This window comes from Taudactylus pleione, unplaced genomic scaffold (assembly GCF_031769625.1).
Source record: "Taudactylus pleione unplaced genomic scaffold, aTauple2 ptg000019l, whole genome shotgun sequence".
In the NCBI taxonomy this organism is placed as follows: domain Eukaryota; kingdom Metazoa; phylum Chordata; class Amphibia; order Anura; family Myobatrachidae; genus Taudactylus; species Taudactylus pleione.
The window spans coordinates 25,679,769-25,695,113 of record NW_028284421.1 but is presented as its reverse complement, the minus strand read 5'-3'; the positions used below and the strand labels follow the sequence as shown (position 1 = coordinate 25,695,113).

The following is a 15,345-nucleotide window of genomic DNA, read 5'->3' as shown; positions in this document are numbered from 1 at the left end:
CCCCCTAACCCTCCTTTCCTGCACCCCCCCCTCCCCTCTGTGGCCGATACTTACCTTTCCCCGGTCTCCTTATGATTGGGATGCCGTCGCCGGTGTTCTTTCAGCGATCGGGATTCCGGGTGTCTGGATCTTAATTGCATTCCCTGACTTTCTAGTAGCCTGAATTGACCAAACTATTTTCTGATTCTGTTAAAAAAATTGTTTAGGTTTACTGCTGGCGCTCTTGGTCGGAAAGCAGGCCTGTGCTGCTTCCTAGTTCCCCAAATAAGATCTACGAGTTATAGCAAATAATATTGTAGTGGGATTAACACGGCGCAAAACAAATAATAGTGTGAAAAAAAGAAACAAACATCTACTTTCCTTAAAGGATGATGTTCTTGTCACATAGAAAATGCTCCTTCGTGTTGTGAATTATGATATAAAATATAAAAGAAACTAGCAATAGTTTTTTACCATCTTAATAAAAAATAATAATAAAAAAACAAAGTGATTGAAAAAATAAATGAAGGTGAAATAATTTTTATGGGGTAGGTAGCCCCAATATATATATTGTGCATACTTCTGTAGAACAGTATAAAAATCCGTTCTGAGTTTTGCACTCCCCACACAAGGCAGATTGTAACAGGCAGCCACATCCACATAAAGGAAGAAGCCTCCAGATCCTCCTCCTCTGTAATCACCGGGACAAAAGTTGATAAAGAAATCCAACAAGAATTTACATCCAAACAAATGCCCAAAAGCTAAAATAAAAGGTCCACAGAGTCCAAATGGCTGGCAATGTGCTTGGAGTATGCAGACTCTTCCTCCTGATTTCTATATCAACAAATTACACTTCCCTAATATAATGGGTGGCTGCTCCCAACCAATAACTGCGGTGGTGAGTCGCAGCTGAAAGTTAAATGAATAAGAGTGTAGGAAAAGGAGCTCCTAAAAGTGCTTGATAGTGTAGCCAGGCCCGGCGACAAGGGGACACTTGTACCGGGCCCCGAGATTCCGAGGGGCCCAGTCCCCTCAGGAATTTCAAGAGCCCAGTTCATGTGTCCCCCTTGCCTCTGCCACCTGCTGACTTGTGTAAATATTAAGTACCTTGATAGCGCTGATTGTAAATACACCTCTTTATAATCGGGATATATTAATAACTCATCCCACAGTATAAAATGATATCAATTTATTCAAAATTATATACAACAAAACATGAAATGGTCACATAATATTACATGGAGGAGAAAAGGGTTCCACAAAAGGCTTCTCACCCGAACAAGGTGCTGCGGTGGGCAAATGCTAATTAAGCAATGGGTCCCGGGCCTCAATTGCTCGGCACCACCGCAGATAGTGTGTTAGGTCCAAAGAGCGTAATTGGGTTCCCAAACTGCCTCCCTCCTGGTCTTCAAGTATTCACCTTATTGCAACGCGTTTCGGATCTCTTCAAGGAACCTTTTTCAAGCAAAGAATGGAGAGACACAGGGGATGAGCCAAATGCCGACCTGCATGTACCTACCGGGAGGGGATAGGGGGGCCCAAAAACATGTGTACTAGGCCCCAAGATATCTGTTGTCGGCCTTAAGTGTAGTGAACAATAAAAACTTAGAGAAAAATCAAATATACTAACGTTGCTTGTCCTAATTCATTGTTTGCAACGACAAAGATATAACATAGTGTGTATTGCTTAAAATCATGAATTAAACATAAATAAGTGCTAGTATTGGTGAGTTGAACCAACTTGGGTCTAATAGGAACAATTTGTCCCAATATCCATACCCAATGCACAAAAATGATCTCTGGTTAAAGAAAAAATATTTATTAAATGAAAACAGGACCTATAGTAAGTAGCAAATGTACAGCAATATATAATAGTAGTGCTTATATGGCCATTAAGGGGTACAGGTGTAAGATCTCAGGCCCAAAGGCGTTTTGTCTGTTACTCAGACGTCTTCATGGGGATAGCCATAATGAGGATGGCGCACTTTTTTATAGCAAAATAGAACTAGGAATTTTAAAACATATGGGATACGGTTTGGTGTCCTCCCTTCCAGTGACGTCATGAACATTTCTGATATATTTATGTAGTAGTATACATAATAAATAAGTAATCTAACCTCAAACATAGTTTATAACAAAGAGTCCATCACTTCAGGGCACATAAAATACTGTGCAAATGTTTTAGGCATGTGTGGAAAAAATGCTGCAAAGTAAGAATGCTTTAAAAAATAGAAGTGTTAATAATTTATTTTTATCAATTAAAATGCAAAGTGAATGAACGGAAGAGAAATCTAAATCAAATCAATATTTGGTGTGACCACCCTTTGCCTTCAAAACATCATTAATTCTGCTAGGTACACTTGCACAAAGTCAGGGATTTTGTAGGATTATAGTCAGCTGTATGATTAATCAATCATACGAAATGTGATATTGATCATCATTTTCATATGTAGGTTGATAGCATGATGGTATGTTTGTCCCCAGATTGCTGTCATTGTTTAATGATTTATATGGGGGTGGTATATTTCCATCCTCTATATCCAAAGCCATTATTATTGTCTTGCCAAAACCTGGGAAGGATCCTCGGATCCCTGATGGATATAGGCCGATTTCATTGATTCCTACATATGACTTGCCGACTTCTTATTTTTATAGATTTTGCAAATCCGTCACACCCTAAACACTCCATTTGGAGATGGCCTCCCCAACTATTACTTCCTCTCCAGTAAAAAAATTAAGTGATTAATTTAAGTGAAATCTGTCTCCCTTACGTATTCCATTATATTAACCTCTCATTACAAAGAGGCTCTATCTGTATTGCATAGTCGATGGGAAGATATACTGGGACCCTTTAGTGATGAGGAATGGGATGCAGCTTGGGAATTTCCCTGTAAAGTGACCACGTCTATTAGATGTCAACAGATCCAGTTGTCTCTGTTGCACAAAACATACTTGACTCCGCTTAGTTTAATGCGATTTGGTGGCCGAATATCCTATCACTGTCCCAAGTGTGGTGGTTCACAAGAATCCTTCTGGCATCTTCTTTGGGAGTGTTCTGTGGTTCAGTTATTCTGGACTGGTGAAATCTGCCAATGCTAGCAGTCCTCTTTTGCTTACACCAAAATTTTGCATTGTAGGTGCTAGGGAGGATGATGAGCTTAATTGTTGTGATGCCCAATATACTATTAATCTATGTGCATTGCCTAAACTATGGTTGGCCTCATCTGGTCCTGATTTGTTAACTGGGAATGCGCTGGTGATTGTCTCAGTGGAGAACGAGCACTATATGTATCTCACTCGTAAGGCTATGTCTAAATTTGAGCGAATATGGTCTAGATGGTTGGAATCTACCTATGTAGCCACCGTTCATTCCATGTAGCGTATTAATTATACGGGTATATTTGAAATTGTATGGTTAATGCTAGTGTGGTACACTTCTCTATTTATCTATGAAGGTTTCTTTTTTTTTTCTCTTTAGTTTGTTAGGGGTTTTTTTTATAAAATTTGCAAACTTGAAATTGTGTATAAGATATTAAAGTAGCTCACTCAGAGGATGATGTCAACTAATTCAGATTGGTTTTATATTCTTAACACTTTTGCACTGGGTACTAGCAAAGTATTGCCATTTGCTATGGACTGTTATTTTGATATTTATATATCTGGTGTGGATTTAATGCTATTTGCTATTGTTTTCTGTATGAGCTGCAAAAACTTGTACAATTCTGCATGTTTAATAATTTACTTTATCCAAAAAAAAACATTTTTCAGTGTAAATTTTGAGTTGTTCATTGAAAGTTTCTTGTGTGCTGCAATTGCGCTTGATACGATGATATTGATATTGAGATATTAATTTTACACTTTTTGTCATAGCTGTTTTTAAAGTGGGGATAGCTGTTAGTGATAATTTTATCATCTTCTTTCGTCAAGATGAGGTCCAGAAATTTGATAGAGGAAAAAAAAGAGAGAATCTTGTAGTGATAAACACTACGCTTCCCGGTGCTAATAATATATACCGACAATGTAAATATATAACACCTGCTGCAAGTAATAGGGGTATAGTTAGGACCCTAAATATACAAAGAGAAAAAAATCTAAAAACATTAATTACTGCGCATGGTGATATATAATTTGCATTCCATACAATTTAAATAGATATGTTGAGGTTTGATCTCTATTCAGACACAGTAGGCTTGTTTATTAGTACACCAATAGATACGTTTAATAAACATATGCAAGTAAAAAAAAATTCAAATCAAATAACCAGTTATTTAATATAGCAGCCTAATTCATAAGAACAATAATATCTCAAATATAACAAAAATACACATACAAGTAAATGTAGGACACTGTAAAAAGAACTCTGTTGCTGTATATAAAAAAATAATCAAAAGTCCAAGTCTCATTGAGATGCTGGGTTAATACCAGGGAATCCATAATTTAGCTATTTAGAAAACATAGTAACGAATATGTTGCAATTCCAATGTTCTCTTAGTATAGATGAATAAACAAGCAGTTTGTATAGTTAGCAGCTGTTAATAGTTTAACTGACATCCCAGTTATAATCTCACTGTCCCCACAGCTTAAATAATATAATTACTTGTTACCTCAATCCAAATGAGCAGATAGAATGTAGCACCTATTAGTATACACAGTCTGCTGTATTTGCATGGCCACGCTAAGGGAGTCTGTGGACCGGGTGCTTTCCTCCGTGCATGAACAGATGACTTATGGTGGACTGGAAGGAGGACACGCTGTTTGCAGCAATGATAGACTGCTGCTGGTAACGTTCTCTTGGACCATGAGTAATTTCCGTGCAGGGAATCTGGCAGTAGAAGGAGGCAATATAAGCGGCTAAATGAGACCACTATAATTGCCGTTCCCGGCAATTTGGTATCATGCTCTTGAATTGGCACCGGCAACTGCAATGTATCTGGAAAAATAAGTGACTGGAGGGTATAAAAGTCAACGCATTTCATCCCATGAAATGCCGGGACATTCTCAAGACTGGAGGTCCATAATGTTTCCTTATATTCATCTAGGGTCTCATTAGTTAATTAATTGATCTGCAGCACCTGGGTCTTATTTCTTGTGCACTGCAGATTCTCCCTGTTTGTTCACAGATGGAAATCCATTCTATCTCTCAAACATATATCTCTTTAACCAATTTTAATGTCAACATAATTAATAATATTAACCTACATTTTTAATTTTCATTAGTAATAAATAGATAAAAATAAAATCATATAAAATAAACATAAAATAAACATACAAAATTATCAAATCAAGCCTCCTGTTTCATTCATAAGAAATTTGATGGCTGTCTTGTTGGTATTAGAAGTTTAGATTAAAATTGTTAGCAGAAATATATTCTAAAAAGTAATAAAAGGTGGCTTTATCACATTCCCAGAAAATTAAAATGTAATCTATGTATCTTTTTATTATTATAGAAGCAAAAGCATTATATAAGAATTAATAAAATGTACATGGATTACATCATATATCAGAATGAGTACAGTGTTAATAATCTGTGTATCTTTTCTACAAATTTAAGATGACAATGGTGGGTTGCTGTTATAAATAAACTTCTCTTCCCAACATCCCATAAAAAAGTTAGCAAAGGTAGGGTCAAAAATTGTCCCCATAGCAGTGCCACAAATCTGTAATTAAATGTATCCCGGATTTTAAAATATATATGGCTCAAAATAAAAGCTATGAAATCACAAATAAAATCTTTATGGGTTCTGAAAATATCAATCGATATCCAAGTATTATTTTCTAGTGTTCAATGCAGATGTACATACTTTGCACATCAATTGTGACCGATATAAATGATTCCTCCCATTTCAGATTGAATAAAGTAATGCACTGATGGTGTCTTTGAGATATAAAGGAAGATTTTTCACATATTTACGTAAAGAATTAAACAGGTCTGTGAAATTTAAGGTATTTAAATATTTTTTAATAATACTTTTATATTCTTAATTATACTCCTATGTACATCAGGAAATAGTATATTAAAAAATTTACTACAGCACATTTACCTATAAGGGGGTTACATACATTTTTAAGAAAAAACAAGAAGTTTAATTGGTTTTGACATATTTATTGTGAAATACGATGAAGTGTAGATGATATCAGTGTGTTTTTGTCTTAATTACATAATAAAATAACAATAAAATCAAACAATAATAGAAACAAAACCATAATTATTGAAAAAATTGTTAATAACATTTTTTTTTTGTATTCAAACTTTGTTTTGTCGCTTTTTGCTTATAAGCTTTTTCTGTGTATCATCCAGCAGTAGTCAGCCATCATGCTGATGTCCCAATGACCCTGGTATCTTCTTTCTACATCTTAAACGTCTTGGTGGAACCGTTCACCCTGTTCTTCACTGTAGTCTCCAAGATTATTCGGGAAATGCTCAATATGGGAATTATAAAAAAAAATGGACCTTTAGACTTATATTGCAGCCAAGGTTTCTGTAACTATTAAGCATTTCCCTGACAATTTCTTTGTAGTTTGGATTCTTGACATTGCCTAAAAATTTTGAAATCACTTGCTTGAACGAAGTCCACGCCAAAAGTTCCACAATATTCATTACACACACAAAATGTTCATCTTTTATTAACTTTCTAATGTCAGGTCCTGTAAAAATGCATTCCTTCAGTTTAGATTAGTATCAGATAGGTTAGGGAATTTGGTGCAAAGATATTTGAAAGTTTCTCCATCTCTAGGCAGTGCTTTTACAAATTATTTTATATGTAGAGGTAGAAGTAAAACTTTATTTGGATCTGCTAAACTGGATTTGATGATGACATTGTTTCCAATTTCTAAACTTTTTTGAGCTGGCCAATTGTTTTTTTCCAATGTAAAATTTTAGCTCTGCTATACCATTAACAGAGAAAGCATGGGAATGTAGTGTAACCTTGTTGCTGGCCAAGTACCATGCATAAAATGTTAAGATCTCCACATATTAAGAAAATATATATAGAAAAATATATATGAACCTCTGCGCTAGTAAAAATAAACCACAATATGTGAAATGGCAGATAGACCTCCGCAACCAATACTTGTGTAAAAATTGTTCAGGACTCGATCAATAAAACATATTACATATTTAATCATATACATAATAATAGAAAATAAATATATCACATAATGCATATGGTAGATCCCATCTTGAGATAACTTGAATATCAATTGCAATTGCTTAAATTACTTATAACTAGGGATGTGCAGGCTCGGATAGGTTCGAGTTTGCACGTTGAGTTCGGATTTTTCCCTCCAAAAAAACGGAACTCAGAAAGAGGCAAAACGTCATCTTGCATGGACGAACATCATCATTCCTGGACTTTTGTCCAGGAATGATGATGTTCGTCCATGCAAGATGACGTTTTGCCTCTTTATAAGTTCCGTTTTTTTGGAGGGAAAAATCCGAACTCAACGTGCAAACTCGAACCTATCCGAGCCTGCACATCCCTACTTATAACACACAGCACCACATATAATGATTATGTTAAATATATCTCAATTTGTTTAATAACAATAGCACTTAGTTAAAATGTCCTGATGCAGTCCATATTCCAGCATACAATAGAACTGTTAGTAAGGAATTTATCCTGCTAGTCAAACAGGTAATTAATCCTCCTCATGTGCAAATAATGAGTTATATACACGGTAAACGTCCCGTGAGAGTAGTCAGTCAGTGAACAGGCCAGTTCTAGACCAGCAGCTTGATTATGCTCACCCCGCTAGTGTGCTCAGAGTCCACAGGGCTTCTTGTTAAGCACTGGCTGTGACAAGCCTTGAACTTGGTGACGGCACCAGCCTGCCCTCCACTATAGAAGCATCCTGCAATGTAGCAGCAGCTGTGAAGACAACAATGTAACAATAGCGTTGGTCACGTGGTTGGCACACCAGCATCCTGGGCGGGTCGGGTCAATAGCTGCTGGATATCCTGGACTGAAACGAAGTGACTGGGGATCCCTCTGATGCGTTTTGCCCCTATATACACCGGGGGCTTTCTCTTTGAGAAACGTGACCAACGCTATTTTCTTCTTGTGTTTCTAATTAGGGTGAGTTTTTTCACAGACTCATTCAAACTCTCTGCAGCTGAGATTTTTCATTCAAATTAAATTTTTTATATATATTCATTTTTAAATATCAAGCGCCGGAGTAATTTTTCTGCTTGTTATCTCCACATATTAACCAGTTGTGTCTTGCATATCCAATCAGTTCCAAAACATGTGGACCTTACTCTGGCACTGGGCGGGGGAAGTTTTATGATGAGAACTGAATTGTAACATTCTATACTACCGACTGAATTCATTTAAGACAATGTTTTATAATAAATGTAGGCAGAATACATTTATTACTTTAAAGAATATGAAAAAAATTACTCATTTATAAATACACGTTTTGCAAAAAAAAGGTGATGTGATATGCAAAATCGGAAGTCATTTTCGTGTTCAGAAGCCAAAAATCTATAAGTATCACATAAATTCGTTAAAAAAAGCTTTTTCATCGTAGACTTGTGTTATTTACATACTACGAAGGATGTGAAGTCAGAGTAGATTGCTGCAATGAATAGCCTTCCTAGCAGGTCTATTAGGGATTAATAGTTTTGGTAAAGAAATAAAAAATTGGGATTATGGGGTTTGATGTCAACAAGTATTCAACCTTATGCAGGATATTGTTACCTAGACCTTTTTACTATTTGTTTCATGTTGTCCAAATACTTATCAGCAGGATTATGTTGTAAGATGTCGTGTGATTTACTGTCACTTAAGTCTATTGACTTCTTTAACATAAACTGGGTGATCTATGATGACCAAACCCCTCCTCCCTTCCCCTTGTCAGTTTTCTTAATAACTATATCAATGTTCTTTTGTAAGTTCTTGAGAGCTTCTATTTAACTATTTCTCATGTTAATTCAAATAATGGGTTCCAGATCTCTTCACAATATCATAAAATATGCTTATGTGGTTACCCTTTGATTCTAGGAGAAAGTACTTGGATTTTGTCTTTAACCCAGACTTGGAAACATTAAAATTGGATATGATAGTGTTTTCTTTTGGGGTAAAGTGTCTTTTTAATGTTCATTTTCATACATATTTATTTAAGTTAATAAAAGTCTCAAACTTATTAAATTTAGTCTTGGGAGTACATTTCAAATGCCTTTTTCAACAAAGATATTTCTGGTTGAGTAAGGTTGTGATGAGAAAGATTAAAAGTTACCTTAGACTTATGGTCTATGGCAGGGGTTCCCAACCAGGGTCCTCAAGGCACACTAACAGTCCAGGTTTTAAGGATAACCATACTTGAGCATAGCTGACTTAATTAGAACCTCAGTTATTTTGATTTATCCATCTGTGCTGACCAATGGATATCACTAAAACCAGGACTGTTATTGTGCCTTGAAGACCGAGGTTGGGAATCACTGGTCTATGGCTACAGGTGTCTTATTTTGTAATTTCCTTCCCCTATTGCCCCGTTTTCCTCTTATTTCTTGGTACCTTCTTTTGAGTGAAGAAGGCGACACTGATATTTTCCTTGAAATAAGTCATTTTCTTTATACAAAGGACCATAAATATAATTACTTGTTACCTCAATCCAAATGAGCAGATAGAATGTAGCACCTATTAGTATACACGGTCTGCTGTATTTGCATGGCCACGCTAAGGGAGTCTGTGGACCGGGTGCTTTCCTCCGTGCAGGAACAGATGACTTGCTGAAATGTCCACTCTCATTTCATCTTCAGCATCCTGGTAGATGGCAGCAGATTTTTATCAAGAATGTCTCAGTACATTTTTCCATTCATCCTTGCTTCTATTAAATGAAGTATGCCAGTACCACAGTGTTGGACTGGCATGGCGGGGAGCCGGGGTATTCCCCGGTGGGCCCCACTGACTTTAAGCCCCTCCCTCTAACATGGGAGGACGGGGCCTATAGCGCTTCTACTGTCGTAAGGGGAGTGCGTGTTTAACATAACAAGGAGCATGGCAGGGAGCCACCCACAACTAGAAATATCTGTTTGTTTTTGGAAACCCTTGGATCCGAGTTCCAGCACTCGGGGGTAGGGGGGCGGAGCCTTCAGTGTTGGGACCGCAGTGCACTGCCCCTGTGACTGACATGTCACGTGACTATCCCTATTGGCTGCTCACATGTGCTGCTGTTGATGCATTCTGTGATGACCCTCAGACCCTGATGCTGAGTTGTTTACTGTTGGTCTGCCTGGATAAAGGATCTTCAGGATCCAAAACATCGGCATGTGGCATCTGTATTGAGCAACAATTGAGCTGGCTACCTGCATGGATATGACGGTGGCATATTAAAAGTTTATATTTCTTCACAACCTGGTGAGTGTTTTCAATTTCCATTGCCTTGCATCACTTTAAATTATTTATATAGTCAATCTAATTGATTGTACTATAAGATGCACCCCACATAGGCAAACGCAAGGGGGTTTCCGTCTGCCTGGAAACCCCCCTCCCCAGCCCACACCATGACCATAATAGAAATAGTAATATAATAGAATTTTACTAGTGATGCATAGTCTTTTCAGTATCACAAATGAAATAATTAGCACCACCTGTGGATCTTTTAACATGAATCATCCAGTAATAAATAACCTGTGCACCAACTAGGAGATCTGGAAAACATTCACTGTTAGGGATGTGCTGCTAAAGAGCCCAATATGTACATATATGTCCAGGGCAGTGCTAGGTTATTCTGCTGCTCCCCCAGACTCCCAGAATTGCTCTAATACTCTAGAATGGTGCCCACATCTAAAATAAAAACATTCAGCTCAGGCAGAATGGCCCTACTGCCGCATCTAATGACTGTGACCCTGGTGACGATATTAAAATGAACCTCTATATACCCCTGCCTATACCTTCTAATTTCCTGCCTATACCTTCTAAGGATGACGCTAATTTGCGTACGCAGTCATACCGTAAATAAAGACTTAGATGTGGAATCTGTGGTTCCAAAGCACAAGTGTTATTCAGGTAAAAGTTCGGACAGTTACATGCAATTAATCTAGACACAATTTAGGTGCAAAAGGAAATTATACAGACCCAAGTACAGTATACATACGCAGGCGCTTCCGGACCCGGAGATAGGCATCAGCAAGAGACCCCTAGTCATACAGCGTTCAGCACGAAGACTGAGAACCAGCGTTCGTGCACACATATTTATACCCCCCCAGAATAAACAGGACAATAGGGAAGTTTGTTGCTGGTGTCATTGGTTCCCAGGGGAGAAGCATCTGTTACAGCACGTTTAACAGGCTGGTTCAAATAGACTCTCCCTGCCTCTAACAGCTGGGGATCTTTCTCTTTACGCCCCCTGCAACATCCTAACAGTTGTTCCTGAAATATACATTTTGTTGCTTGTAGGTTCTGTGATCCATAACTCGAGTTTGCATGATGCGACCTCCCCACCGATAACACCGGAATACTGTAAAAAGAATACGCATCAGTACAAGACCAAACATGACTTGTTTAGCATGTTTAATACCTTAGTTATCAAATCTCTTTATTTCTCAGTATTTAATCTAACTGAACCAACTTAAATCATACACTTTAAAGCTTATTGAACCTTATGTGTGAATATATAATGTGTGGGTATTCGGGGTTTGATATAAGGACACTAGTTATTAATGAGTGAGATTTAAGTGCATAATTTCTCATACACGAAGTGAACATCCAGCAGTGTGGATTGCTGAGCATGGTAGTTCCACATGCCCTCTGTCAGCAGGCGCCCACCTTTCCTGTGTTCAAAGGAAAAAGCTCTTTTGTTCTCCCAGACTCTTGTGTGAACTGTGTTACCAAATCAAGCTGTGAAGTTGGGGCCATCCTGTCTGTGTGTGGGGCTAAGACCTGTTTAGGATTCAGACAAATCCAATTGTGTAGATCAATGCCTGAATTATATTACAATTGCCACAACTATACTTTGTCTGCATCCAGGGATTCCCAATTTGTATGTAAAAATACCCATTGTCTATTCTATTTACTTTTACTCAGGAAGCTTGTTCTTCCAGTTGCCCTTGGTAGATTAACAAAAACATTGGCATCTGTTCTTAGCTCCTGAGTTGTAACTTAAAGTGACGCTGGTCACAAAATGGCGTCTTGAAGATTCTTGTTTCTAAAATGGAGTCTAGCTGCCATTTGCAAGATGGCGTCGCGCACGCTTCAATTTTAAACTGATCTTGTCTCAGCCAATAATCCAGTTTTGACACTGATCCTCTATATGCTGGAATTATGACACACAATATACTTTGTATGATGCATATTAAAGCTGGTTAAGTGCTAATTCTACCCTACTTATGGACTGGCCACATGCACTCTAAAATCAAGCATTTGGAAACCCCCCCCCTCTAGAAATCCTGCGTTTGTCACTGGCACCCCAGTATATGTGAGTGCAGAACTATGTTCCTATATATATGTGTATTCGCACTAGCTAGTTTTAGCGGGGTGCCGCGTCATGCCCGATTTTAAAAGGGCGAAATGGGCCTTGCCCTTTTAGTGGCACCCTGTTAAAACAGCATGCCCTAAGCCTTCCCCACTCATGGGCCACAGTGTCCCGCAGGTGGGAAAAGTTACGGTGACCGATCGGCATCTATTCACCTTGAAGGGAGAGCTTGGGGATGCCCAGCACCTCTGCAAGTGCTGGGCACGCCCCCAAGCATCACAAATTGGAGGCGTCCCCCTTCGGCGCATGCGGAGACTACTGGCCCGCCCCCCTCCCCCCAGCTTCCTGCCGTTCTCACAGCCTAGCGGGAACACTATATATTATTGGGATATTACTCCGCCCCTGTCTCTGGTTGTAATTTTTTAATATATCCAGGCTGTAAAGAATTTCTTATTGCCATGATAAGAGGTTATAAGAAATTCTAGTTATCGTGTCTAAAACCCAATAATAAATGGACTTTTTAGCCATTAATTTTACACAGTAGGCAGAGTTGTTTTTTTTTATAGAGAGCCCTTAAAATATTATATTTACTTTGTATAGAAATGCAAGTTGGCCATGTAGATCGAATCTGCCCCCTGCACTGCTCCGGAGAAGCTACAGAGGCAAAGCAGACTGTCCAGACAAGCTATAAGGTAGGTGGTTTTCAGCCAAAAAAGCATGTGTCAACCATTTTCATGTCGACCATTTACATGTCGACCTTTTGTGCAGGAAACAGTGAAGCATGGTGGAGGTTCCTTGCAAGTTTGGGGCTGCATTTCAGCAAATGGAGTTGGGGATTTGGTCAGGATTAATGGTGTCCTCAATGCTGAGAAATACAGGCAGGTACTTATCCATTATGCAATACCATCAGGGAGGCGTCTGATTGGCTCCAAATTTATTTAGCAAGACAATGTTCCCAAACATACAGCCAATGCCATTAAGAACTATCCTCAGCGTAAAGAAGAACAAGGAGTCCTGGAAGTGATGATATGGCCCCCACAGAGCCCTGATCTCAACATTATCGAGTCTGTCTGGGATTACATGAAGAGACAGAAGAATTTGTGTAAGCCTACATCCACAGATCATCTGTGGTTAGTTCCAGATGTATGGAACAACCACCCTGCCGAGTTCCTTCAAAAACTGTGTGTAAGTCTACATAGAAGAATTGATGCTGTTTTGAAGGCAAAAGGTGGTCACACCAAATATTGACTTGATTTAGATTTCTCTTCTGTTCATTCCCTTAATTGTATTTTGTTAATTGTTAAAAATAAACTAACACTTCTATTTTTGAAAGTATTCCTCCTTTGCAGCATTTTTTCCACACCTGCATAAAACTTCTGCACATTGTGTGTGTATACTGTGTGTGTGTGTATATGTACGTGTGTATATATATATATATATATATATATATATATATATATATAGTGATAGAAGCACTGGTGAAGTTAGGGATGGCATGTATTTGTGTCCCAGATTCCTGTAGAATGTGTTTTAACCCCCAGGAAGAGTCTGTTTTACAGACAGATCTGAGTGTCGGCTTTTGGTAAAAGCCGGAGAATGGGTCCTGGGGGTGTGAATGTGAGAGAGAAGGGAGGGCTCCATCCACAGGGCCATTTCAGGTGTTAGGCCTTACAGCCTGTGAGCAGGCTAATTAGGGATTACACATGGAAGTGGCTCAACATAGCTGTGTGGGAGTTTTGATGCAGTGTCTCACACACCCTGGAGAGAACAGACACTGAGGTTTTGTTCTGAGACACTGTGACATTGGTATATACTATGTTTGTGGTAAGGCAGTAAGCCCTGCCACATGTAGAGAGGGAGTTACCTGTCTAGTTAGAGCCCAGACGGGCTAGGGTTTATTTTTATGTTTTGTTTGTTTGATTATTGGTGTTGCACAATAAAAACTGGTGCCGACCAGCTTGCACGAAAACCCATGACTAGTGCTGTTTCCTGGCTGCTGTGTGTAAGGAGGTGTCCATCTACCCCAGGAAAGGGACCCCTACCCCAATCATATCACAATATATATATATATATATATATATATATATATGTGCATAACATGCACTCATACATACAGTATACAAATACTCTGGGGGTGGCCTTACACAGCAGTGCCACCTTCCCCTCCCATGGACATTCTGTGTCAGGCCCTGGTATAGCTTGTGCTCGGCTAAGGGTTCAGTAGCTGGGGGGCTAGGGTGAGCTGGAGGTAGAAGACTGGGTGGTAGAATATAAGTCTTCCTCATATGCTACTCGCAGATGTTGGCGAGACCTACTCCAAGGTGTGGAGTCTAATCCACTTAATGGTGTTCACCAGTGACTCCTCCAAGCGGGATATGGGTTTCACTGCACCAAGTGAACAGGTTGCGGCCCCCGGAGTAGGTATCTGGGAGTAGCAAGAAGACAAGGACAGGACTACGAATGTACTGGAGGGACAACTGGTAGAATAAGCAGGAGGCGGCAGATGCCGATAGCGATGGGAACAACTCTGGGTTCCAGAGTTCCTCCACGAGTAGCTGCACTGGGAACTAGATGCCAAATGGTGAAGAATGCTGCTTCAGTGATTTGGTCGCTGAATAGCGATGGGTAATAGTGTGGAGGTTTTGACAAAGGCTTCTTAGTGACTGGATATCCAGATACTGACTAGCAATGGGCGACAGCTCAAATGAACCAGATGCTGAATAGCGATGTTAGCTGGCCAGGTATCCAGACGCTGAATAGCAGTGTCAGTTGGCATGGTATCCAGATGCTGAACAGTGATGGGAAACATGAAGGTTGCAACTAGATGGAGAACACTAGGGAGTAGTGTTGAGCATAGGATGCAGTCTCAGCAAATTAACACTAGAGAAGCGAAGTTGCACAGGCAACTTCCTGTTCTAAGAGTTGAACTAAAATAAACTTAGGTAACTGGTC

The 15,345-nt window shown here is 38.9% G+C and overlaps 1 protein-coding gene across 3 annotated transcripts in view; it reads left to right on the top strand.

The window, feature by feature from the left end:
- The window catches only part of PTPN9 (protein tyrosine phosphatase non-receptor type 9), a 65,134-nt gene extending 51,409 nt beyond the window's left edge, over positions 1–13,725 (top strand). The window contains exons 14-16 of one of the 3 annotated variants that reach the window (XR_015869733.1): positions 5,827–5,906; positions 12,994–13,085; positions 13,162–13,725. The gene's annotated coding sequence lies outside the window, so the exon portion shown is untranslated. Of the gene's footprint in view, positions 1–5,826; positions 5,907–12,993 lie in introns of all 3 variants that reach the window. The other 2 variants (XR_015869731.1, XR_015869732.1) reach the window with 2 other exon arrangements.
- The last annotated feature ends 1,620 nt before the right edge of the window (positions 13,726–15,345 follow it).